We start from the raw sequence: 26,364 nt of genomic DNA, 5'->3' as shown, positions 1-26,364 counted from the left end.
TTTTTTTTATTTTTATCATTTTTAAGAATTTTTTAAATATCTTTAAATATTAAACATTAAGAGAGAAATAAAAAAAATATAGATTTATTAATAATCACTTTGTTAATTATTAAAAAATAAAAAATAAAAAAATAAAAATATATAGACATATTTAATATTTAATAATGATACAATATTTTCAATATTTAAACATTGCGTGGAAGTTGAAAAAGAACCGCACAAGATTTGACTCCGCGTAAAGTAACCGACTTGGAATACGATTACGTGTTTCCACCGCCTTTCCTGACCGACTCCCCCCATTGCCTATAAAAGATACCCACATCTTAATTCAGATCCTCGTATTTCTAACTTTAGTTTCCTTCGTTTTTGGTTTTGAGGTGTAAGATTGCTCTTGGGGAAGATATTCGTTTGGGCTTTTTGGTGCGAGTCCGATCATCTTCCTTGTGAAATCCTGGTTCTTTTCTCCCAATTATTTTGTACGTTAGCTGAAAGGGAAGGTTTTTTGTTTTTTTTTTTATTGTTTTCGTTATAGATTTGTTTCTTGCGCACCCGTTCCAAATCTATGGAGAAGAGCGACGGTTTCATAGCCGTTCGGATTTATATTATGCTTTTGGATTGTCCTTTTATTGAGGATTGGTTTCGAGATTCTTGAATTTTTGAAAGGATGTGGTCTTCTTTGCGTTAGGTTTTTTGTTGCATCGCCGATCATCTTTGCTGCGAAATCCTGGCTTTTTGTTCTGATTGCGTTGTCCTTTGGCTGGAAGGGAAGAATTTTCTTTCCCGTTAAAGTTCGGATTTTCCTTCAATGGTTATCGTTTGTCGATGGTATCGGTAATGTTTTTTGCTTCTTGCTTATCCGTCCTAATGCTATGGAGAAGAGCGACGGTTTCATAGTCGTTCGGATTTATATTATGCTGTTGGGTTGTGTTTTTATTGACGATTGGTTTCGAAATTCTTGAATTCTTGAAAGTTTGTGAACTTCTTCGTCTTATGTTTTTTGATGCATCGCCGATCATCTCCGCTGCGAAATCTGGATTTTCTCTTCTAATTTCGTTGGCCGTTGGGGGAAAGGGAAGAATTTTCTTTACCGTTAAAGATTCGGATTTTCCTTCAACACTTACCATCGTTACTGGTTTTGTTATGATATCGTTTATCGATGGAGAAAATTGATTTCAGATGGTAACGATGAAGGTTTCTGCGTTTCTTGTTTTCCTTCAATAGTTACCGTGGGTGATGGTTTTCTTATGATATCGTTTGTCGATGAAGAAAAGTGATTTCAGAAGGAATCGGTAATTCTTTTTTGCTTCTTGCTTATCCATACTAATGCTATGGAGAAAGAGACGGTTTCATAGTTGTTGGGATTTATATTATGCTGCTGGGTTGCGTCTTTTGATGGTTCGTTTCAGAATCTTGCATTTTTGAAAGGATGTGATCTTCGTCGTGTTGGTTTTTTCTTGATGCAGCGTCCATCATCTTCATTGCCAAATCTGGATTTGTCTCCAAATTATGTTGTCCGTTGGCTGAAATGGAATTTTCTTTTTCATTAAAGATTGGGAGTTTCTTTCAATACTTGTCGTCGTTGGTGATGGATTTCTTATCATGTTGTTGTCGATGAAGAAAAATTGATTTCTGATGGTAAAGGTTGAGTTTTTCTCGGAGAAATTCGGAATATTTTCTTTTCTAAGTTGTGTTTGTCGCTAGGATTTTTGTAAGGAGGGACGATAATGTACTGAATCTGTTTTTGTCTCTAGAGTGTAGTAGGTATTTCCTTCGTATACTTTTTGTGAATTTGGACTGTGCCTATTCTTAGTAATTAAATCTCTTATTATAAAAGAAAAATGGCTATCCTTTTTGTTTTTATATTGTTTTTCAGTTCTGCTACTTACGAATCCGACTTGATGCTATGGAGAAGGAGTGACGGTTTCATATGATACTTTTGGATTACGTTTGTTGATGATTGGTCTGAAATTCTTGCATTTCTTATTGGATATGATCTCTTCTTCTTATACAAGTGTGTTAATTTCAGCAAATACGAATACAAGTGTAGGTTTGGATTTCCTTTCGAAGTTAACATCTTTCATGGACCATTCTTGATCTTGGGTAATAATGTTTAATTGGTGCGTGTGATGGTAAGCTGTTCATATCTCCTGATTTGAGCTCTTAAAAGAAAGCTATATAATTCTTATAATTTTTTTAAATTTTTACATAAAATATAATAAATAATTTTTTTTTTTAAAATTTTAAAATAAAAATAATGTTAAAAAATTATATTTTAACAATATTTTATTCAATTTTGATCTCATCTTATTTAATTTTGATCTCATCTTATTGGTAACTAAATGAGGCCTAAAACTTTAAAGAGAATTGAGTTAAAAGAAGGAGAAATTTTCTGCCTGTGCACTTGCATTTCTTGTTGGTTTGCCTCGAAATTTGAGGCCGGTTTTAAAAGGCTCTTTTGTTGAGGGCTTAACAAGGGGTCATGCAATGGGTTTGAACCAAGGCTACATGATTTTATCTTTTATGTTCTCTTCTGCTTCTCAATTTCCTGCGTGCTTTTTATTTATTCATCAAAAAAAATTTCCTGCGTGCTTTTGAGTAGTCTTTCTTTTCATTTCTTTATCTACACTGTTGTCACGTGGATTGAATGAATAATTCCAAGGGGTCATGCAATGCCACGAAATGGGTTTGAGCTATGCCTACGTGATTTTGTTCATTATGTTCTCTTCTGCTTTGCAATTTCCCACATGCTTTTCATTTGCTTATATACGTTGTCTCTCTTGTTAGGCTGCATTTTTGTGATTTAAATAAATAATTCCGAGGGATCAAGCAATGCCATGAAATGGGTTTGAGCTAAGCCTACGTGATCTTGTTCTTTATGTTTTCTTATGCTTCTCAAATTCCCACATGCTTTTCGTTTGCTTATATACTTTTTTTGTATTGACAGGCTGCATCTTCGTGGCTAAATAAATAATTCAAGGGCTGCACTTCTAAGAACACCAACACATTTTTTACTCTGAAAATAAATAATTCAAGGGCTGCACTTCTAAGAACACCAACACATTTTTTACTCTGAAAAAAATTTTCTCTTCTGCTTCTCAGTTTCCTTCATGCTCATCATTTGTTTATCTACATTGTGTGTATTGTCAGGCTGCATCTGCGCGGCCTAAATAAGTAATCCCAAGGGGTCAGGCAATGCCATGAAAAGGGTTTGAGATAAGCCTACGTGATTTTGTTCTTTTTTGTTCTCTTCTGCTTCTCAACTTCCCACACGCTTTTCATGTGTTTATTTACATTGTGTATTGTCAGGCTGCATCTGGGTGGCCTAAATGAATAATTTCAAGGGGTCATGCAGTGCTATGAAATGGGTTTTGAGCTAAGGCATTCTTTATGTTCTCTTCTGGTTATCAATTTCCCACATGGTTTTCATTTGCCTATCTACTTTGTGTGTATTTTCAAGCTGCATTTGTGTTGTTTGAATAAATAATTCCAAAGTGTCAGGCAATGCCATGAAATGGGTTTGAGCTAAGGCTTTGTGATTTTGTTTATGTTCTCTTCTGCTACTCGATATCCCACTTTCTTTTCATTTGTTTATCTACATTGTGTGTATTGTCAGGCTGCATCTGGGTGGTCTAAATGAATAATTTCAAGTGGTCATGCAATGCCATGAAAAGGGTTTGAGCTAAAGCTACGCGATCTTGTTCTTTGTGTTCTCTTCTGCTTCTCAATTTCCCACCTGCTTTTCGTTTGCTTATATATTTTTTGTGTTCATGCTCTCTTATGATTCTCAATTTCCCACATGCTTTTCATATGCATATATACTATGTGTGTTTTGTCAGGCTGCATCTGCATGGCCTAGATAAATAATTTCAAGGGAGCAAAGCCATGAAATTGGTTTGAGCTAAGACTACGTGATTTTGTTCTTTGTTTTCTCTTCTGCTTCTCGCCCAACTAAAGTGAGGGCGGGCACAGAATGTTGGGACAACGTGGCATTTAAATATTTCAATCTTCCCGGCCAATATTCCAAGCCGAGACTGGGTCAGATCTGGCTCTTAAGTCAGGTCTCGCTTCAGAGAGAACGCCAACGTGCGTCTCACGGTGCAAAGAAATCTTTCCGTTCTCGACGGTGGAAGAAGGTCAAGGGGCAGGATTGCACTTATAAGAACCCCAACACATTTTTTACCGATCAAAAAAAATTTCTCTCTTCTTCTCAATTTCCCACATGCTCTTCATTTGTTCATTTACATTGTGTGTATTGTTGTCAGGCTGCATCTGCATGGCCTACATAAATAATCCCAGGGGGTCAGGCAATGCCAAGAAAAAAGGGTTTGAGCTAAGCCTACGTGATTTTGTTCGTTTTTTTTCTTTTCCACTTCTCAATTTCCCACAAGCTTTTCATGTGTTTATCTACATTGTGTGTATTGTCAGGCTGCATCTGGGTGGCCTAAATTAAATAATTTCAAGGGGTCATGCAATGCCATGAAATGGGTTTGGGCTTTAAGGTGTTCTTTATGTTCTCTTCTGCTTCTCAATTTCCCACATGGTTTTCATTTGCCTTTGTACTTTGTGTATTGTCAGGCTGCATTTGCTTGGTTTGAATAAATAATTCTAAGGGGTCAGGCAATGCCATGAAATGGGTTTGAGCTAAGGCTTTGAGATTTTGTTTATCTTCTCTTCTGCTTCTCAATATCCCCCTTGCTTTTCTTTTGTTTATCTACATTGTGTGTATTGTCAGGCTGCATCTGGGTGGCATGAATGAATAATTTGAAGGGGTCATGCGATGCCATGAAATGGGTTTGACCTAAGGCTACGCGATCTTGTTCTTTATGTTCTCTTCTGCTTCTCGATTTCCCAGATGGTTTTCAATTCCAAAGGGTCAGGCAATGCCATGAAATGGGTTTGAGCTTAGGCTTTGTGATTTTGTTTATGATGTTCTCTTCTGCTTCTCAATATGCCCCTTGCTTTTGATTTGTTTATCTACATTGTGTGTATAGTCAGGCTGCATCTGGGTGGCATGAAATGGGTTTGAGCTAAGGCTATGCGATCTTGTTCTTTATGTTCTCTTCTGCTTCTCAATTTCTCACATGCTTTTCGTTTGGTTATATACATTTTGTGTATTGACAGGCTTTATCTGCGTGGCTATGTGATTTTGTTTCTTGTCTTCTCTGCTGCTTCCCAATTTCCCACATGTTTTCATTTGTTTATCTACCTTGTGTGTTTTGTCAGGTTGCATCTGTGTGGCCTAAATAAATAATTTCAATGGGTCATGAATGCTATGAAATTGGTTTGAGCTAAGGCTTTGTGATTTTGTCTATGTTTCTTCTGCTTCTCAATATCCCCATTGCTTTTCATTTATCTATCTACATTGTGTGTGTTGTCAGGCTGCATCTGGGTGGCCTGAATGAATGATTTCAAGGGGTCATGCAGTGCCATGAAGAGGGTTTGAGCTAAGGCTAAGCGATCTTGTTCTTTATGTTCTTTTCTGCTTCTCAATTTCCCAAATGCTTTTCGTTTGCTTATATATTTTTTGTATTGATAGGCTGCATCTGCGTGGCTATGTGATTTTGTTCCTTGTGTTCTCTGCTGCTCCCAATTTCCCTCATGCCTTTCATTCGTTTATCTACACTGTATATTGACAGGCTGCATCTGCGTGGCCTAAATAAATAATTTCGAGGGATCAAGAAATGCCAGGAAATGGGTTTTAAATAAGCCATTCTTTATGTTCCGATCTGCTTCTCAATTTCCCACATACTTTTCATTTGTTTATCTACATTGTGTGTAAGGTTGCATCTGTGTGGCCTAGATAAATAATTTCATGGGGTCATGAATGCCATGAAATTGGTTTGAGCTAAGGCGTTCTTTATTTATGTTCTCCTCTGCCTCTCAATTTCCCACAATTAGCTTATCATGTATTGTCAGGCTGCAATTTCGTGGTTTAAATTAATAATTCCAAGGGGTCAGGTGATGAAATGAAATGGGTTTGAGCTAAGGCTACATGTTTTGTTTTTTTATGTTCTCTTAAGATTCTCAATTTCCCACATGCTTTTCATATGCATATTTACATTGTGTGTATTGTCAGGCTGCATCTGCATGGCCTAGATAAATAATTCCAAGGGGTCAGGCAATGTCGTGAAATTGGTTTGAGCTAAGGCTATGTGATTTTGTTCTTCATTTTCTCCTCTACTTCTCGCCCAACTAAAGCGAGGGTGAGCACAGAATGTTGGGGTAACGCAGCACTTAAATATTTCAATCTTTCTGGCCAATATTCCAAGCCGAGACTGAGTCAGGTCTCGCTTCAGAGAGAACGTCAGTGTGCGTCTCACGGTGCAAAGCAATCTTTCCGTTCTCGACGGTGGAAGTAGGTCAATGGGCAGGGTTGCACTTCTAAGAACCCCAACACTTTTTATTTTACCGATTAAAAAAAAAAAAAAATTTCTTCTGCTTCCCAATTTCCCACATGCTCTTCATTTGTTTATCTACAGGCTGCATCTGCATGGCCTAAATAAATAATCCCAGGGGGGTTCAGGCAATGCCATGAAAAAAGGGTTTGAGCTAAGCCTACGTGATTTTTTTTTTTTTTTCCTTTTCCACTTCTCAATTTCCCACACGCTTTTCATGTGTTTATATCTACTTTGTGTGTATTGTCAGGTGACATTAGGGTGGCCTAAATGAATAATTTCAAGGGATCATGCAGTGCCATGAAATGGGTTTGAGCTAAGGCGTTCTTTATGTTCTCTTTTGCTTCTCAATTTCCCACATGGTTTTCATTTGCCAATCTACTTTGTGTGTATTGTCAGGCTGCATTTGCGTGGTTTGAATAAATAATTCCAAAGGGTCCGGCAATGCCATGAAATGGGTTTGAGCTAAGGCTTTGTGATTTTGTCCATGTTCTCTTCTGCTTCTCAATATCCCCATTGCTTTTCATTTATCTATCTACATTGTGTGCGTTGTTAGGATGCATCTGGGTGGCCTGAATGAATAATTTTAAGGGGTCATGCAGTGCCATGAAATGGGTTTGAGCTAAGCCTACGTGATCTTATTCTTTATGTTCTCTTCTGCTTCTCAATTTCCCACATGCGTTTTGTTTGCTTATATACTTTTTGTGTATTGACAGGCTTTATCGGCGTGGCTATGTGATTTTGTTCCTTGTGTTCTCTGCTCTGCTTCCCAATTTCCTTCATGCTTTTCATTTGTTTATCTACACTATATTATCAGGCTTCATTTGCCTAAATAAATAATTCCAAGGGAAAAAGAAATGCCTGGAAATGTTAAGCCATTCTTTATGTTCTCATCTGCTCAATTTCCGATAAAAAAAAAAAAAAAAAAATTCTATTCTGCTTTCTCGATTTTTATGCTCTTCATTTGTTTATCTACATTGTGTATTGTCGGGATGTGTCAGCATGGCCTAAATAAATAATCCCAAGGGGACAGGCAATTCCATGAAAAGGGTTTAGCTAGGTCTTATTTTGTTCTTTTTTTGTTCTCTTCCGCATCTCAATTTCGCACACTTTTCGTGTGTTTATCTACATTGTGTGTATTGTCAGGCTGCAACTGGGTGTCCTAATGAATAATTTCAAGGGATCATGCAGTGCCATGAAATGGGTTTGAGCTAAGGCGTTCTATATGTTCTCTTCTGCTTCTCAATTTCCCGCATGGTTTTTATTTGCCTACCTACTTTGTGTGGCCTGAATGCTTATATACTTATTGTGAATTGACAGGGTGCATCTGCATGGCTACGTCATTTTGTTTCTTGTGTTCTCTGCTGCTTCCCAATTTCCCACATGCTTCATACTTGTTTATTTACACTGTATATTGTCAAGATGCATCTGCATGGCCTAAATTAATGATTCCAAGGGATCGGGAAATGCCAGGAAATGGGTTTTTGCTTAGGCTATCTTTATGTTCTGATCTGCTTCGCAATTTCCCACATGATTTTCATTTGCTTATCTACTTTGTGTGTATTGTCAGGCTGCATTTGCGTTGTTTGAATAAATCATTCCAAAGGGTCAGGGAATGCCATGAAATGGGTATCAGCTAAGGCTTTGTGATTTTGTTTGTGTTCTTTTCTGCTTCTCAATATCCCCCTTGCTTTTCATTGGTTTATCTACATTGTGTGTATTGTCAGGCTGCATCTGGGTGGCCTGAATGAATACTTTTAGGGGTCATGCAATGCCATGAAATGGGTTTGACCTAAGGCTACGCTATCTTCTTCTTTATGTTCTCTTCTGCTTCTCAATATCCCCCTTGCTTTTCATTTGTTTATCTACACTGCGTATATTGTCAGGCTGCATCTGGGTGGCCTGAATGAATAATTTCAGGGGGTCATGCATTGTCATGAATTGGGTTTGAGCTAAGACGTTAATTATGTTCTCTTCTGCTTCTCAATTTCCCACATGGTTTTCATTTGCCCATCTACTTTGTGCGTATTGTCAGGCCGCATTTGCGTGGTTTGAATAAAAAATTCCAGAGGGTCAGGCGATGCCACGAAATGGGTTTGAGCTAAGGCTTTGTGATTTTGTTTATGTTTTCTTCTGCTTCTCAATATCCCCCTTGCTTATCTTTTGTTTATCCACATTGTGTGTATTGTCAGGCTGCATGTGGGTGGCCTCAATGTGAATAATTTGAAGGGGTCATGCAATGCCATGAAATGGGTTTGACTTATGGCTAAGCTATCTTGTTGTTTATGTTCTCTTCTGCTTCTCAATTTCCCCACATGTTTTCATTTGCCCATCTACTTTGTGTGTATTGTCAGGCTGCATTTGAGTGGTTTGAATAAAAAATTCCAGAGGGTTGGGCAATGCCACGAAATGTTTTTGAGCCAAGGCTTTGTGATTTTGTTAAGTTCTCTTCTGCTTCTCAATATCCACTTGTTTATCTACGTTGTGTGTATTGTCCGGCTGCATCTGGGTGGCCTGAATGAATAATTTCCAGGGGTCATGCAGTGCCTTGAAATGGGTTTGAACTAAGGCTACGGGAGCTTGTTCTTTATGTTCTCTTCTGCTTCTCAATTTCCCCACATGGTTTTCATTTGCCTATCTACTCTGTGTATTGTCAGTCTGTATTTGCGTGGTTTGAATAAATAATTCCAAAGGGTCAGGCAAAGCTATGAAATGGGTTCGAGCAATGTGATTTTGTTTATGTTCTCTGCTGCTTCTCAATATCCCCCTTGCTTTTCATTTGTTTATCCACATTGTGTGTATTGTCAGGCTGCATCTGGGTGGCCTAAATGAATAATTTGAAGGGGTCATGCAATACCATGAAATGGGTTTGACCTAAGGCTAAGCGATCTTGTTCTTTATGTTCTCTTCTGCTTCTCAATTTTCCACATGGTTTTCATTTGCCTATCTACTTTGTGTGTATTGTCAGGCTGCATTTGCGTGGTTTGAATAAATAATTCCAGAGGGTCTGGCAATGCCACGAAATGGGTTTGAGCTAAGGCTTTGTGATTTTGTTTATGTTCTCTTCTGCTTCTCAATAGCTCCCTTGCTTTTCTTATGTTTATCCACATTGTGTGTATTCTCAGGCTGCATCTGGGTGGCCTGAATGAATAATTTCAAGGGGTCATGCAATGCCATGGATTGTGTTTTTTGACCTATGGCTAAGTGATCTTGTTCTTTATGTTATCTTCTGCTTCTCAATTTCCCCACATGGTTTTCATTTGCCCATCTACTTTTTCTGTATTGTCAGGCTGCATTTGAGTGGTTTGAAAAAAAAATTCCAGAGGGTCTGGCAATGCCACGAAATGGTTTTGAGCTATGGCTTTGTGATTTTGTTTTTGTTCTCTTCTGCTTTTCAATATCCCCTTTACTTTTCATTTGTTTATCTACATTGTGTGTATTGTCAGGCTTCATCTGAGTGGCCTGGATGAATAATTTGAAGGGGTCATGCAGTGCCATGAAATGGGTTTGAGCTAAGGATACGTGATCTTGTTCTTTTTGTTCTCATCTGCTTCTCAATTTCCCACATGCATTTCGTTTGCTTATTACTTTTTGTACATTGACAGGCTGCATCTCCATGGCTACGTGATTTTGTTCCTTGTGTTCTCTGCTGCTTCCCAATATCTTTCATGCTTGTCATTTGTTTATCTACACTGTATATTGTCAGGCTGCGTTTGTGTGGCCTAAATAAATAATTCCAAGGGATAAAGAAAAGCCTGGGAATGGGTTTTAACTAAGCCATTCTTTATGTTCTTATCTGCGTCTGAATTTCCCACATGATTTCATTTGTTTATCTACATTGTGTGTATTGTCAGGCTGCATCTTTGTGGCCTGAATGAATAATTTCAAGGGGTTGTGCAATGCCATGAAATGGGTTTGAGCTAAGGCTACGCGATCTTGTTCTTTATGTTCTATTCTGCTTCTCAATTTCCCACATGCTTTTCGTTTGCTTATATACTTTGTATATTGACAGGCTGCATCTGCGTGTCTACGTGATTTTGTTGCCTGTGTTCTCTGCTGCTTCCCAATTTCCCACATGCTTTTGATTTGTTTATCTACATTGCTTGTATTGTTGGGCTGCATCTGCTCGGCCTAAATTAAAATTTCAAGGGGTGATCCTATTCAGCTTCTCAATTTCCCACATGCTTTTCATTCGCTTGTCCGCTTTGTGTGTATTGTCATGCTGCATTTGTGTGGTTGATATAATTACTTCTCAAGGGGTTAGGCAATGCCATGAAATGGGTTTGATCTAAGGCTTCGTAGTTTTGATCTTTATGTTCTCTTCTGCTTCTTAATTTTGCACATGCTTTCCTTTTGTTTATCTACATTGTGTGAATTTTCAATCTGCATCTGCTTGGCCTAAATAAATAATTTCAAGGTGTCATGCAAATGCCATGAAATGGGTTTGAGCTATGGCTACGCTATTTTGTTCTTTATGTTCTCTTCTGCTTATCAATTTCCCAAATGCCACAGCGCGTAGCTTGTAATTGTGTTCATCTGTTGTATATTTTATGTGTACCTGGGCCATGTCTAGTTTGTGGATAAAAAAAATTCCCACATGCTTTTCTGTTGTTTATCTACACTGTATATTGTCAGGCTGCATCTGTGTGGCCAAAATAAATCATTTTAATCCAATGTCATGCAATGGGTTTGAGCTAAGGCGTTCTTTTTGTTCTCTTTTGCTTTACAACTGCCCACATGCTCTTCATTTGTTTATCTAGTCTTTATATTGTCTGGCTGCATCTGCGTGGCCTAAATAATTAATTCCAAGGGATCAGGAAATGCCAGGGGGTGGGTTTTAACTAGGGCGTTCTATATGTTCTCATCTGCTTCTCAATTTCCCACATGCTTTTCATTTGTTTTTACCAGAATCCACTTGCCCTTTATATATTCTTTATTTTTGTTTGGCTGTTATCTAAGACATTTGCATGCTTTTTAAGTGTGGTTGCACTTCATGTTTTTACCAGAATCCACTTGCACGTTTGCCATACTTGTTAGACCTTAAGATGATAAGCTGTGTCATTTACAGCCTCATTGGACTTTGGGATTTTTTTGTTGTTTGGTAAGGTATGTAACAGATTTGGATATGATTGTGATTGCGCTCTGAGTGGGAGGAAAGTCAGAATTGATTTGAATTGTTGGATTGTGTGGGGATATAGCTATGGTAGTTAATGCTCTATGACGGATTTCTTGTACTGGGTTACAAATATGGAGCATTGCCTTATTTTTAATTGATGGTTGGCATGTAACCAATTTGTCACAATTTCTTTTCCTTTACGGCTGGCTTGGTAACTACGATCACAAATACAAGTTTCTAATGGATATTGAGGATTTATTGTATAGAAAGAATATATTGCAATCTTATGGAGGATTCATTCCCTATCCAGATCACGAAGTTTTCTTCTACAGGATTACTTTATGGTGTTATAAATGGTGACGTGATAATGTTTGGAATGCTACTTCACAATTTCCGTATCACTAGTTAACAAGAGTTCTATAAATATAAAAGTAATGTTAGATATGGTGATGGTGCTCGATGGTCCTTTTGAAAGTAATGATTTATTTATTTATTAATGTTTTTATGTCAGATGTACCTCAGTTCTTGCAGCTATGAGTGGTCTGTCTCAATACAATGATCGATAATTGCCATTTTGTTCTCAGAACCTTCATACATGAGCACATTTACAAAATTCTTCTTTCATAACTAATCATTCGGTAAATGCTTCGAAGGGACGATCGTTTTCTACGAATCCCTTCGAGTAAAAGATAGGATTGACAAAATGTCCTGTAGTAAAAGGAGACCATACCCATTGGGGGGTGAAGGGAGGCAAGTGGTTGCAAGTGGTTGTAAAAATTCCAACAACCCCTTACGGTTATACTGACTTGGCATCAGCGCACACTATTACTCTATAGAAATATTTTGGATATAGTATCAAAGAGCTAGGCAACGGTTTCAAGAAAAATTACTCTAGCAATGGAAATTCCCATTCGTGGATTTTTCGTTTGATAAACTGACAACTTCTAACTTCTATAGAAAAAAATCTGGCTGCCTATTTTGATATAGGGGTGATACATCTGATTTGTCATGCAACAGGGATAATTGGAAATTCCCAATCTGAAACAGATGGCGGCGACGATAATAATAGTAATGGCCACTACGCTGATCTATTTGTACAAATAATTCTCTCTGAAGATCCTTTATTATTTCATACGTGTTGGCGATATGATGCGGCTTTGTTTTCAACCCACCGGCAAAGTTGGCTGTCCATGGTATTCTTCTATGGGAGTATTCTTCTATGGGAACACAGATAAATATTACTATCATTTCCTTTGTGGTTGGTTGCTGCCAGGTTACCAGCATTTTAGCGTGGTGGTTCGCTGTGGAGAACTTTTGGTTTTCTTCTTCAGCAGCAGTACAAATGCATACACGCTCTTTTAGCTTGGATGTCTTAGTGACCTTGAGAAGAACATAGAAGCTTGGATATTTATCAAAAAAAAGAACATAGAAGCTTGGATGTCATAGATTTTGTTGGTGGAGTACTGCCATTTTCCACGGTGGGTTCTATCGAAGTTTTTGGAATTCTTTTTTCAGAACAGAGATAAATATTACTATCCACCGGCAAAGTTGGCTGTCCATGGTATTCTTCTATGGGAACACAGATAAATATTACTATCATTTCCTTTGTGGTTGGTTGCTGCCCTCTGGTAGGTTGGCTTCGTGACCATGAGTGCATATATGTTTTTCTCACGCTCTTGTTCCATATTGTGATTTTTTCCGTAGATTTTGCAGGCATTGCTACAGCATTTTAGCGTGGTGGGTCCGTTGTGGAGAACTTTTGGTTTTCTTCAACAGCAGCAGTACAAAAAATGCATGCACGCTCTTTTAGCTTGGATGTCTTAGTGACCTTGAGAACATAGTGGATGTCATAGATTTTGTTGGTGGAGTACTGCCATTTTCCACGGTGGGTTCTATCGAAGGCGATTCGAGAAGGATTCCGTTCTTTTTTCAGAACAGAGATATGTATCACTGCCATTTCCTTTACATATTGCAATCATGGTAACCTTGAATATAGCCTCTTGAATTTAAATTAATAGTATTTGAAAGCGGCGGCCGCATCCACACAGTATATTTTTGCAGCGGCAATCAGCATGTTGGTCCCGGTTTATGTTTCTATCTTTTTATCACGGTGGAATCCAGAGAAGTTGGCTTCTTCAGACCAGTTTGGTTTTTATAGGAGCACATTTTTATCATTGTCCTTTCTTTTATGCTTGGCTAGCATGGAAAGCATGAATCTTTGGAGAAGTATTCGAAAATTGTCGGATGTGCGTGGACTACTTTTTGCAAAGCTTATCAGCTCATGTCCTGGCTCATGTCTCTACCAGCATCTACTTGCATGTGCACAACTCGTTATGCCTTAAGATGATTGGTTTTGCCATTCAGTATTTTGACCTTTTATGCAGGTTGGAGGTTTATGCAAGATTTTGATTTATTGGGGTTTGGTTGTTGTCCAAGAGCTGGTGGCTTTGGAAGCGGTTTCACACTCAATGTTGGGTTGGTATATGCTTGGAATTCTTTCCTCATGCATTCTATATGGAAGATTTTGTAATTTGCTGTAGCCAAGTTCCTGTGTTAATGGTTTATGAAGAATGGACTTCTGTCACTTCTGTTAGAAAATTTTGATTAAGCCTTTGTTTAAATGCCAGCGAGAGAGTGTGATTTGTTAGAAGTGTTTTTCTTTTTCTTTTTCTTTTTTTTTTTTTTTTTTTTTTTTTTTTTTTTAAATTTTCGACGTAAGTTTTTGAGGTCTTTGATCATTCTGTCCACATGCTTGGCCGGCTTAGTTGAGCGAAAATAATTTTTTTCGCTCTTGCACAATCCTATGATTTATTTCATAGATTTTGGCACTGTCGTAAAGCTGGTTTTCACGCTAGGTTCCATTTCCTTTGTGGTTGGTTGCTGGAAGCTTACCAGTGCGTAACATGATCTTTTCCTCTATCGTAGGTTGGCTTCATGACCATGGGTGCAGAAATGTTTTTCTCTCAGCACAGCTCCTGTTCCATACGTGTTTTTTTCCGTAGATTTTTATGGCATTGCTACTTAATTTTAGCTTGGTGGGTTAGCTTGTGCAGATCTATTGGTTTTCATCTATAGGAGTACAAATGTGTACGTGCTAGTTTAGCTTAAATGTCTTGGTGACCTTAAGCATATATATGTTTATCTAAAACACGATACTATCTTTTATTTGGGTCATATATTTTGTTGGTGGATTACTGACATTTTCCATGGTGGGTTCTAGAAAAGTTGGTGTCCCGGGAAGGATTTAGAATTCTTCTATCGGAACCGATATATGTTACATGTATTACTATCAATTCTTTTACGTATTGGAATCATGGTGATCTTGAATATAGCTAGCCTCTTGAATTTAAATTAATAGGCTCGACTTGAGCCTCACTAAATAATTCCGTTGACCTGCAAATTCCAAACTGGGACTGCGTCAGATTTGGCTCTTGAGTCAGGTCTCACTTCAGAGAGGAGGTCAACGCATGAGACTGGTCTCACGGAGCAAAGAAAGCTGCCTGTTCTCAACAGTGGAAGGATATACAGTTGCATGTCTAAGAACCCAACACATTTTGTAAATGCTTACAAAAGAAACTAAATTGATAAATTTTGTGAGAGGGTGGTCGCATCACGTGGTATTTTTTTGCAGCAGCAATCAGCATGTTGATCCTGTTCTTGTTTCTAGATTTTCATCACGGTGGATTCCAGCGTAATTGGCTTCTCCATACTAATTGGGTATCCTTTTGTAGAAGCAAAAATTTTTATCATTGACATTTCTTTTATGGTCGGCTAGCTTGGAAAGCATGAATCTTTGGAAAAGTATTCGAAAATTGGAAGCCGCGTGCGGACTACTTTTTGCAAAGCTTATCTGCTCATTTGGTAGATATGATTTTTTGATGATTATAAATTATGAAGTTGAGGTCTTTGGTCATGCAGTGCTGTTGACCTCGTAACCTTCTTGGGCAACTAATTTATCAGAGTTTCTGACCTGGTTCATGTTGATACTGGTTCATGCTTCTAGGTTTTTAGTCCAGTGAAGTTGGCCTCTCCATACCAATTTGGTATTCTATAGAAGCAGAAATTTTTATCACTGTCCTTTCTTTTTTGGTTGGCTAGCGTGGAAAGCATGAAGCTTTGGAAAAGTATTCGAAAATTGGCGGCTGTGTGTGGACTAGTTTTTGCCAAGCTTATCAGCTCATTTGCCCTGGTTCATGCTTCTATTACCATCTACTTGAATGTACACAACTCGTTATGCCTTAAGATGATTGGTTTTGCCATTCAGTATTTTTTGAAATTTTTTGCAGGATGGAGCTTTATGCAAGATTTTGATTTATTGTGGTTTGGTTGTTGTCCAAGTGTTGGTGGCTTTGGAAGCAGTTTCACACTGAATGTTAGGTTCGTATATGCCTGGGGTTGTTTCCTCATGCATTCTATATTGAAGACTTTGGACATTGCTGTAGCCAAGTTACGGTCTTAATGATTTACAAAGAATGAACTTCTCTCATGTCTAGTAGAAAATTTTGATTAAGCCTTTGTTTAACTGCAGCAAGAAAGTGTGATTTTCTTCGTTGGGAAGTCTTTCTACTTGTTTGAACAACTATTTCTCTACTTGTCCAATTGGTCTTGAGTGTCATTTTTAGGCATATGATTTTTTGAAGATTATAAACTACGACGTGATATTTTTAGCTTTTTGGCCGTTCTGTGTTGGTGACCTCATAACCTTCTTGGACGACTAATTTATCAGAGTTTCTGACCTGATTATGGTCACAAAGGAAAATCATCTTTGGGCAGGAAGAAAGCAGGTTTTGTAGCTATGCTTATGTAGCTGAGATGCGTATATTTTCCCAAGCTTTCCGTGGACTAACTTGTATTGCTGGATTTCATAATCTGTGTCAAATATCTGCTTACCTCCTTCCTGGCCATTGAAGAATTGCTTACTAGGTGCTTAAAACGTTTAAAAATTTCAATGGTTGGCTTTGTACTGAAGGCACCGATGGTCCTCTGAGGGGTGGGGGGGCTACAGCATTTTAGCATATTAGGTTGGCTTGTGCAGATCTGTTTGGCGTTCTTCTATAGGAGTTCAAGTATGTACACACTTTTTTTATGCTTTGTCTGCTTGGTTGAGCACAAATAATATATATATTTTTTTTTCTCTAGCACAATGCTATGATTTATTTCATAAATTTGGCATTGTGGTACAGCTTGTTTTCACATTGGGTTCCAGCAAAGTTGGCTGTCCAAGAAGGTTTTGGTACTATTCTATGGGAATATGGATATGTATTACTATCATTTCATTTTTGGTTGGTTGGTGGCAGGTTACCAGTGTGTAACACGATCTGTTCCTCTATGGTAGGTTGGCTTGGTGGCCATGGGTGCAGATATGTTTTTCTCTCAAGACGGCTCCTGTTCCACACGTAATTTTATATGTAAATTTTTCTGGCATTGCTATAGAATTTTAGCAGGGTGGGTTCGCTTGTCCAGATCTATTGGTCTTCATCTGTAAGTGTAAAAAGACATACATGCTCGTTTTCCTCAAATGTCTTAGTAGCCTTAACGACATATAAGTTTATCTGACATATGATTCTGTGTTTGATTTATTTAATAGATTTGTAGGTGGAGTACTGTCATTTTCCACGATGGGCTCTAGTATAGTTGGCATCTCGAGAAGGATTTGGAATTCTTCTATCAGAACAGAGATATGTATTACTATCATTTCTAAACCTATTCCAATCATGGTGACCTTGAATATAGCCTTTTGAATTTAAATTAGTTGGACCGACTTGAGCGAGGACTAAGAGTGTTATGTTCACTGAATATTTTTGCTGACCTGCCAACTCCAAACAGAGACTGGTTTCACGGAGCAAAGAAAACTGCCTGTTCTCATTTCTAGATTTTCATCACGGTGGATTCCAACGGGGTTGACTTCTCCACACCAATTTGGTATTCTTTTATAGAAGCAGAAATTTTAATCATTGACCTTTCTTTTATGGTTGGCTAGCTCAGAAAGCATGAATCTCTTGCGAAGTATTCGAAAATTGGCAGCTGCATGCGGACCACTTTTTCAAAGCTTTTCTGCTTATTTGTCCTGGCTCATCTTTCTCTCGACTACAATCCTATGATTTATTTCTTAGGTTTTTGCTTTGTGGTATAGCTTGTTTTCATATTGGGTTCCGGCAAGTTGACTATCCAAGAAGGATTTTGTATTCTTCTCTGGTGACACAGATATGTATTACTATCATTTCCTTTCTGGTTGGTTGCTAGCAGATTACCAGTGTGTGACATGATCTTTTCCTCTAAGGTGGTTGGCTTCATAACCATGGGTGTAGCAGATATGTTTTTCTCTCAGGATGGTAATGGTTCCTTGTCCATACGTGATTTTTTCCGTATATTTTTCTGGCATTGCTACAGAATTTTAGCATGGTGGGTTCGCTTGTGCAGATCTTGTGGTTTTCATCTATAGGAGGACAAATATGTTTATCTGCAGCGAGAGTGTGATTTGCTGGAAATTTCTTCTGTCTCGCTTTCCACTTGTTTGAACAATTTGCAAATTGGTCTAGAGGTGCCTTTTTAGGCATATGATTTTTTGAGAATTATAAATTACGAAGTGGTTTTTTGAGGTCTTTGGTCGTGCAGTCCTGGTGACCTCGTAACTTTCTTGGGCAACTAATTTATCAGAGTTTCTGACCTGGTTCATGTTTCTAGGTTTTTATCATGGTGGATTCTAGCAAGTTGGCTTCTCCATACCAATTTGGTATTATTTCATCGGAGTAGAAATTTTTATCATTGTCCTTTGTTTTCTGATTGGCTAGCATGGAAAGCATGAATCTTTGGAAAGGTATTCGAAAATTGGCGACTGTCTGTGGACTACTTTTTGCAGAGCTTATCAGTCCTGGCTCATGTTTCTACCAGCATCTACTTGAATGTTCACAACTCGTTATGCGTTAAGATGATTGGTTTTGCCATTCAGTATTTTGACATTTTTTGCAGGTTGGAGCTTTATGCAAGATTTTGATTTGTTGTGGTTTGGTTGTCGTCCAAGTGTTGGTAGCTTTGGAAGTGGTCTCACACTGAATGTTATGTTCGTATATGCCTAGGATTGTTTCTCATGCATTCTATATGGAAGACTTTGGAGATTGCTGTAGCCAGGTTACTGTCTTTATGATTTACAAAGAATGAACTTCTGTCATGTCTAGTAGAAAATTTTGATTAAGCCTTTTTTAACTGCAGCGAGAGAGTATGATTTTCTGGAATTTTTTCTTGTCTCCTTTTCATGGGGAAGTATTTCTACTTGTTTAAACAATTATTTCTCTACTTGTTCAATTGGTCTTCAGGGTCATTTTTAGGCATATGATTTTTTGAAGATTATAAAATACAACGTGATATTTTGAGCTCTTTGGTCGTTCTGTGTTGGTGATCTCATTACCTTCTTGGAATCCTAATTTATCGAGTTTCTGAACTTATTATGGTCATAAAGGAAAATCATCTTTGGGCAGGAAGAAAGCAGGTTTTGTATCTATGCTTATGTAGCTAAGATGCGTACATTTTCCCAAGCTTTTCGTGGACTAACTTGTATTGCTGGATTTGTTTCATAGTCTGTGTGTCAGATATTTACTTACCTCCTTCCTGGCCATTGAAGAATTGCTTACTAGGTGCTTAAAAATTGCAATGGTTGGGTTTGTACTGAAGGCATCAAGGGCCGGCTACAGCATTTTAGCATATTAGGTTGGCTAGTGCAGATCTGTTTGGTGTTCTTCTATAGGAGTAAGTATGTACACACTTTTTTTATGCTTGCCCGGCTTGGTTGAGCACAAATAATTTTTTTTTTTTTTTTTTCTTCCTTTCTCTGGCTGATTTATTTTATAAATTTGGCAGTTGTGGTACAACTTGTTTTCACGTTGGGTTCCGGCTAAGTTGGCTGTACCAGAAGGTTTTGGTACTCTTCTATGGGAATATGGATATGTATTACTATCATTTCATTTTTGGTTGGTTGGTGGCAGGTTACCAGTGTGTAACGTGATCTGTTCCTCTTGGTAGGTTGGCTTGGTGGCCATGGGTGCAGATATGTTTTTCTCTCAGGATGGCTCCTGTTCCATACGTAATTTTATATGTAAATTTTTCTGGCATTGCTACGGAATTTTAGCGGGGTGGGTTCGCTTGTCCAGATCTATTGGTTTTCATCTATAGGAGTAAAAATACATACACGCTCTTTCAGCTCAAATGTCTTAGTGACCTTAACTATAAGTTTATCTGACATGCGATGCTGCGTTTGATTTATTTAATAGATTTGTAGGTGGCATGAATTCCTTATATCCATTGATCAAACCTAGAACTGGTCACTAATCTTTGTATCAGGCTTTTGCCTACGTTTTTGATAATATAACTATTTTACTTATAAAAAAAAAAAAAAAAGATCTGTAGGTGGAGGACTGCCATTTTCTACTGTGTGCTCTAGTATAGTTGGAGTCTCAAGAAGGATTTGGAATTCTTCTATCGGAACAGAGATATGTATTACTATCATTCCTAAACCTATTCCAATCATGGTGACCTTGAATATAGCGTGCTGAATTTAAATTAATATGCCTGACTTGAGTGCGGAGAGTGTGGTGTTCACTAAATATTTTTGCTGACCCGCCAATTCCAAACTGAGACTGCATCAGATTTGGCTCTCAAGTCAGGTCTCGCTTCAGATAGGAGGTCAACGCGTGAGACTGGTTTCACAGAGCAAAGAAAACTGCATGTTCTCAACAGTGAAAGGATATGGGCACAGCTGCATGTCTAAGAACCCAACACATTTTGTAAATACTTACAAAAAAAATTAATTTGATTGTATTTGGGAGAAGGTGGCCACATCCACGCGGTATATTTTTGCAGCAGCAATCAGCGTGTTGATCCTGGTTCTTGTTTCTAGTTTTTCATCACATTGGATTCCAGTGTAGTTGGCTTCTCCATACCGATTTGGTATTCTTTTATAGAAGCAGAAAAAGTATTCGAAAATTGGCAGCTGCATGCGTACTACTTTTTCAAAGCTTATCTGCTCATTTGTCCTGGCTCATCTTTCTCTTGAGCACAATCCTATGATTTATTTTCTAGATTTTTGCGGTGCCGTATAGCTTGTTTTCACATTGGGTTCTGGCAAAGTCGACTATCCGAGAAGGATTTCGTATTCTTCTCTGGTGAGACAAATATGTATTGCTATCATTTTCGTTCTGGTTGGTTGCTAGCAGGTTACCAGTGTGTGATATGATCTTTTCCTCTATGGTAGGTTGGCTTCGTAACAATGGGTGCAGCAGATATGTTTTTCTCTCAAGATGGTTCCTTGTCCATACGTGAGTTTTTCTGTAGATTTTTCTGGCATTGCTACAGAATTTTAGCGTGGTGGGTTCGCTTTTGCAGATCTTGTGGTTTTCATCTATAGGAGGACAAATATATTTATTTGCAGCGAGAGAGTGTGATTTGAAGGAAGTTTTGTCAATCTCGCTTTCCTTAGGCAGTCTTTCTACTTGTTTGAACCATTATTTTTCTTCCTGTAAATTGGTCCAGAGGTTCCTTTATAGGCATATGATTTTTAAGTGGTTTTTTGAGGTCTTTGGTCGTGCAGCGCCGGTGACCTCATAACCTTCTTGGACAACTAATTTATCAGAGTTTCTGACCTGGTTCATGCTGATCCTGGTTCATGTTTCTAGGTTTTTATCACAGTGGATTCCAGCAAAGTTGGCTTCTCCATACCAATTTGGTATTCTTTCATAGGAGCAGAAATTTTTATCATTGTCCTTTATTTTTTGGTTGGCCAGCATGGAAAGCTTGAATCTTTGGGAAAGTATTCAGAAATTGGTGGCTGTCTGTTGACTACTTTTTGCAGAGCTTATCAGCTCATTTGTCCTGGCTCCTGTTTCTACCAGCATCTACTTGAATGTGCACAACTCGTTATGCATTAAGATGATTGGTTTTTCCATTCAGTATTTTGACATTTTTTGCAGGTTGGAGCTTTATGCAAGATTTTGATTTATTGTGATTTGGTTGTTGTCCAAGTGGTGGTGGCTTTGGAAGTGGTCTCACACTGAATGTTAGGTTCGTACATGCCTGAGATTGTTTCCTCATGCATTCTATATGGAAGACTTTCGACATTGTTGTAGTCAAGTTACTATCTTAAGGATTTACAAAGAATGAACTCCTGTCATGTCTAGTAGAAAATTTTGATTAAGCCTTTGTTTAACTGTAGCGATAGAGTATGATTTTCTGGAAATTATTTATCAGCTTGTCCAATTAGTCTTAAGGGTCATTTTTAGGCATATGAATTTTTGAAGATTATGAACTACGACATGATTTTTTGAGCTCTTTGGTCGTTCTGTGTTGGTGACCTCATAACCTTCTTGGACAACTAATTTATAAGAGTTTCTGACCTGATTATGGTCATAAAGGAAAATCATCTTTGGGCCGGAAGAAAGCAGGTTTCGTATCTGTTCTTATGTAGATGAGATGCGTATATTTTCCCAAGCTTTCCACGGACTAACTTGTATTGCTGGAGTTCATAATTTGTGTGTCAGATATCTGCTTATCCCCTTCCTGGCCATTGAAGAATTGCTTACTAGGTGCTTAAAACGTTTAAAAATTTCAATGGTTGGCTTTGTACTCAAGGCATCGAGGGTCCTCTTGAGGGGTGGGGGGGCTACAGCATTTTTGCATATTAAGTTGGCTTGTACAGATCTGTTTGGTGTTCTTCTATAGGAGTTCATGTATGTACACACATTTTTTATGCTTGGCCAACTTGTTTGAGCACAAATATTTTTTTTTTTCTCTAGCACAATGCTATGATTTATTTCTTAAATTTGGCAGTGTGATACAGCTTGTTTTCACGTTGGGTTCCAGCAAAGTTGGCTGTCCAAGAAGGTTTTGGTACTCTTCTATGGGAATATGGATATGTATTACTATCATTTCATTTTTGGGTGGTTGGTGGCAGGTTACCAGTGTCTAACATGATCCATTCCTCTATGGTAGGTTGGCTTGGTGGCCTTGGGTGTAGATATGTTTTTCTCTTAGGACGGCTCCTGTTCCATACGTAATTTTATACGTAAATCTTTCTGGCATTGCTACAGAATTTTAGCGGGGTGGGTTCACTTGTCCAGATCTATTGGATTTCATATATAGGAGTACAAAGACACACACTTTCACCTCAAATATCTTAGTGACCTTAACCACATATAAGTTTATCTGACATACGATGCTGCGTTTGATTTATTTCATAGATTTGTAGGTGGAGTATTGCCATTTTCCACGGTGGGCTCTAGTATAGCTGGCATCTTGAGAAGGATTTGGAATTCTTCAATTGGAACAGAGATATGTATTACTATCATTTCTAAACCTATTCCATATAGCCTGTTGAATTTAAATTAATTGGCCTGACTTGAGCGAGGACTAAAGAGTGTTATGTTCACTGAATATTTCTTCTGACCTGCCAACTCCAAACTGAGACTGGATTCACGGAGCAAATAAAACTGCCTGTTCTCAACAGTGGATGGATATGGGCATAACTGCATGTGTAATGTCTTGAAGACCTGTTATAATGCAATTTTCAGGGGAAGTAATGTCTTGAAAACTTGTGCTGATTATACTCTTTTTCCTTCGCTAAGGTTTTATCCCACTGGGTTTTCCTTTGCAAGGTTTTAATGAGGCAATCCTAAAGTACTCGGCGATACACATGAATACTGTACTCTTTTTCCTTCGCCATTAGTTTTTTCTCATAGGGTTTTTTCTTGGCAAGATTTTAACGAGACATATTCTTTAAATATGGTTATCTAAAGGAGAAGTGTTATAAACTATCTTGAATTGTATGACCACATTTATCTAGTCGTCAAATGCATATTTCTGTATAGTAACTGGCATAGTAAATGTTCGACATATGCACAGTGCAACGAGACATATTCTTTAAATATGGTTATCTAAAGGGGAAGTGTTATAAACTATCTTGAATTGTATGACCACATTTATCTAGTCGTCAAATGTATAGTACTGTATAGTAACTGGCATAGTAAATGTTCGACATATGCACAGTGTATAGTGCTAGCATAGTAGTGAATGGTTGACATATGCACAGTGTATATGTCAGCATAGTACTGCATAGTAAGCTAGTATAGTTTCCTTTGTACGCCTATATATATCGTTAAATTCTTTAAGAAATTCATAAGTTTCATAACCTTTCTGAACTCTATCTCTTTCTCTCCTTTTAAAAGTTTTAGAATACGTTATGGCTCTCTTTTCTATGACTTCATAACACGTGTTATGAAGTCATAGAAAAGAGAGAGCTGTGTTATGAAGTCAGAGAAAAGAGAGCCATAACGTATTATAAAACTTTTAAAAGGAGAGAAAGAGATAGAACTCAGAAAGGTTATGAAACTTATGAATTTCTTAAAGAATTCAACGATATATATAGGCGTACAAAGGGAACTATGTTAGCTTACTATCTATGCTGGCACTATGCACTGCATATGTCGACCATTCACTATGCCAGTTACTATGCTGGCACTATGCACTGTGCATATGTCGACCATTCACTATGCCAGTTACTATGTTGGCACTATGCATTATGCATATGTCGGCCAATTCACTATACTAGTACTATGCTAATACTATGCATATGCAACACTATGCATTATGCATATGTCGGCCAATTCACTATGCTAGTACTATGCTAGCACTATACACTATGAATATGTCGACCAACTCACTATGCTAGTACTATGCTAGCACTATGCACTATGCATTTGACGACTAGATAAATGTGGTCATACAATTCAAGATAGTTTATAACACTTACCCTTTGGATGACCATATTTAAAGAATGTCTCATTAAAACCTTGCTAAGGAAAAATTATGTAGGAAAAAATCAATGGCGAAAGAAAAAGAGTACAGTATTCATGTGTATTATTCATGTGTATCGCCGAGTGCTTTAGGATTGCCTCATTAAAACCTTGCAAAGGAAAATTCAGTGGGATAAAACCTTAGCGAAGGAAAAAGAGTACAATCAATACAAGTCTTCAAGACATTACTTCCCCTGAAAAGTGCATGATAACAGGTTTTCAAACCTCCGTATTCCAATGTTCTGCATAATCTTCTTAAATGTTGCAGTTGGTAATACTTTAGTGAATAAATCTGCCAGATTTTTACTTGACCGTACCTTCTTGATATCAATTTCAACTTTCTTCTCATGAATTGCAATGATCTTCTTGTGTGTATCTGAAAGATAAATTGCATCTGTACATCCAACTAACTGTGGACTTGATCTATGTTGATAAAATAATCACAACTGGATCTTTCTGCTTCTGGAGTTGTACTCTTCTGGAGTTCTTATAAATAACACAGTTAGAACCGCTAACCTCATTTTTTAAAAAAAACGGTGGCCAGCCTTTTAAGATCAGACAAGCACTGGATTTTTAACTCCTCTGTAGGTGTCAGGCACCGCAGCTGTCAGGCGTGCTGTCAGACGCCGCAGAGCTATGAAGCTATATTCCATCTCTTTTCTCTTGCTTCACGAGAGATGTCGTATCATAATTTTCTCTATAAAAGAGATATTCAGTTCATCTTCATTCGCATCTCATCTTCTTCACTTTTCTATAATCATACTACTCTGCAATCTCTTTCTGCATTCTTATCCTGCAATTTCTCTCTGCAATGGCTCAACAATCTTCTCAGGGTCAATATATGAGGTATTCTGCACCTCATTCATCAGCTGTTCCTGCTTCTACCAAAGGTGCTATCATGCAATATAATGATCTGACTCGTAGGTCAGATAATGAAGCTATCTATGAGCTTGTGAGTCTCGGTACCCGATACTCATCATCCATTGTCGCATTTTCTCGCCGACTGCAATCCAGAATTTGTGGAGTTGACAATCTCCATGAGAATATTGCTATACTTCAGCGACTTCTTCTGGAGTCCAACATGAAGATAAAATCAATAAAGAAAGAGAATAAGAATTTAAAATCCTTGCTTAAATCTTCTTTTCGATTGCTCATCCCTTTAGATAGGAATGCTATGCAGATTCTTGAAGAACAAGAGCGTTTGAAGAATGAGGCAAAGTGTCAAATTTTTGTAATTCTTGCTTCAAGATAATAAAATAATATTTCACAAATATTCATATTTATGTTTCTATCTTTTGGTAGATGTTCAGTGTGCTCCCTTTTATTTCTTCTTTAATAATGCACACTTCATATCAAACCCATAATATGAATCTGAAATACTAATTGTAGTAAAAGATGGTATTTCATGACTAATAACATCATCATCCATCTTCCCTTTGAAGCCACAAGGGTTTCAGATTTATATTTCAAATATGTGCAGTTTTTATGAGTTCTTCTGGAGCTTCAATGACATTTAAATCATATATATAAATTGAAATAATAGCTTGTTTTCATTTGCGTTTGGATTGCTTTAGATCATATAAGGATTTTTGAAACTTGATAGAATACATATTTCCAGATGTATTCATATTAGAAGCTTCAGACATTTTCTATCATTCAGGGATTTTCATATATATATCATGATCTAATGATCCATATAAATATGCAGTTAATCATGTATATCCAAACTCTCGGTAACTTTCAAGCTAATAAAAATCTCAATATGATTTCAACCACTTTAAAATCATATCAATATTGTTTCTTCGAAAAACTAACTTGTGATTTCTATATCACATTTTCATATTAAAAGCTTCAGACTTTTTATATCATGTATATAAATATCCACTGATATTTAATAAAAATCACCTCTTTAGGTGTTTGGACTTCAAGTCCATATTTATTACATTTTACTTAGTGATATCAATTCTACAGGAATTGAGAAACTGACTCGTGATTTATATATCGCATTTTTATTTCC

At 37.5% G+C, this 26,364-nt stretch overlaps 1 long non-coding RNA gene across 50 annotated transcripts; it reads left to right on the top strand.

Moving 5' to 3' along the window:
• Window positions 1-271: 271 nt before the first annotated feature.
• On the top strand, window positions 272-23,157 carry LOC122295390. Of its 50 annotated transcripts, XR_006238044.1 has the most exons (7): window positions 274-16,992; window positions 17,099-19,254; window positions 19,366-20,666; window positions 20,756-20,819; window positions 21,177-21,226; window positions 21,471-22,598; window positions 22,737-23,157. It is a non-coding gene; the product is annotated as an uncharacterized LOC122295390 (long non-coding RNA). The 50 variants fall into 50 exon arrangements; XR_006238033.1 differs by having other exon boundaries at window positions 273-6,355; window positions 6,480-6,542; window positions 6,646-16,992; window positions 19,366-22,598; XR_006238021.1 differs by having other exon boundaries at window positions 273-6,372; window positions 6,480-6,542; window positions 6,646-16,992; window positions 19,366-22,598.
• The last annotated feature ends 3,207 nt before the right edge of the window (window positions 23,158-26,364 follow it).

The sequence above is a fragment of the Carya illinoinensis genome, chromosome 15, assembly GCF_018687715.1.
Source record: "Carya illinoinensis cultivar Pawnee chromosome 15, C.illinoinensisPawnee_v1, whole genome shotgun sequence".
Lineage (NCBI taxonomy): Eukaryota > Viridiplantae > Streptophyta > Magnoliopsida > Fagales > Juglandaceae > Carya > Carya illinoinensis.
Note: the sequence above shows the minus strand (reverse complement) of the source record. Positions and strands in the feature narration are given on the sequence as shown.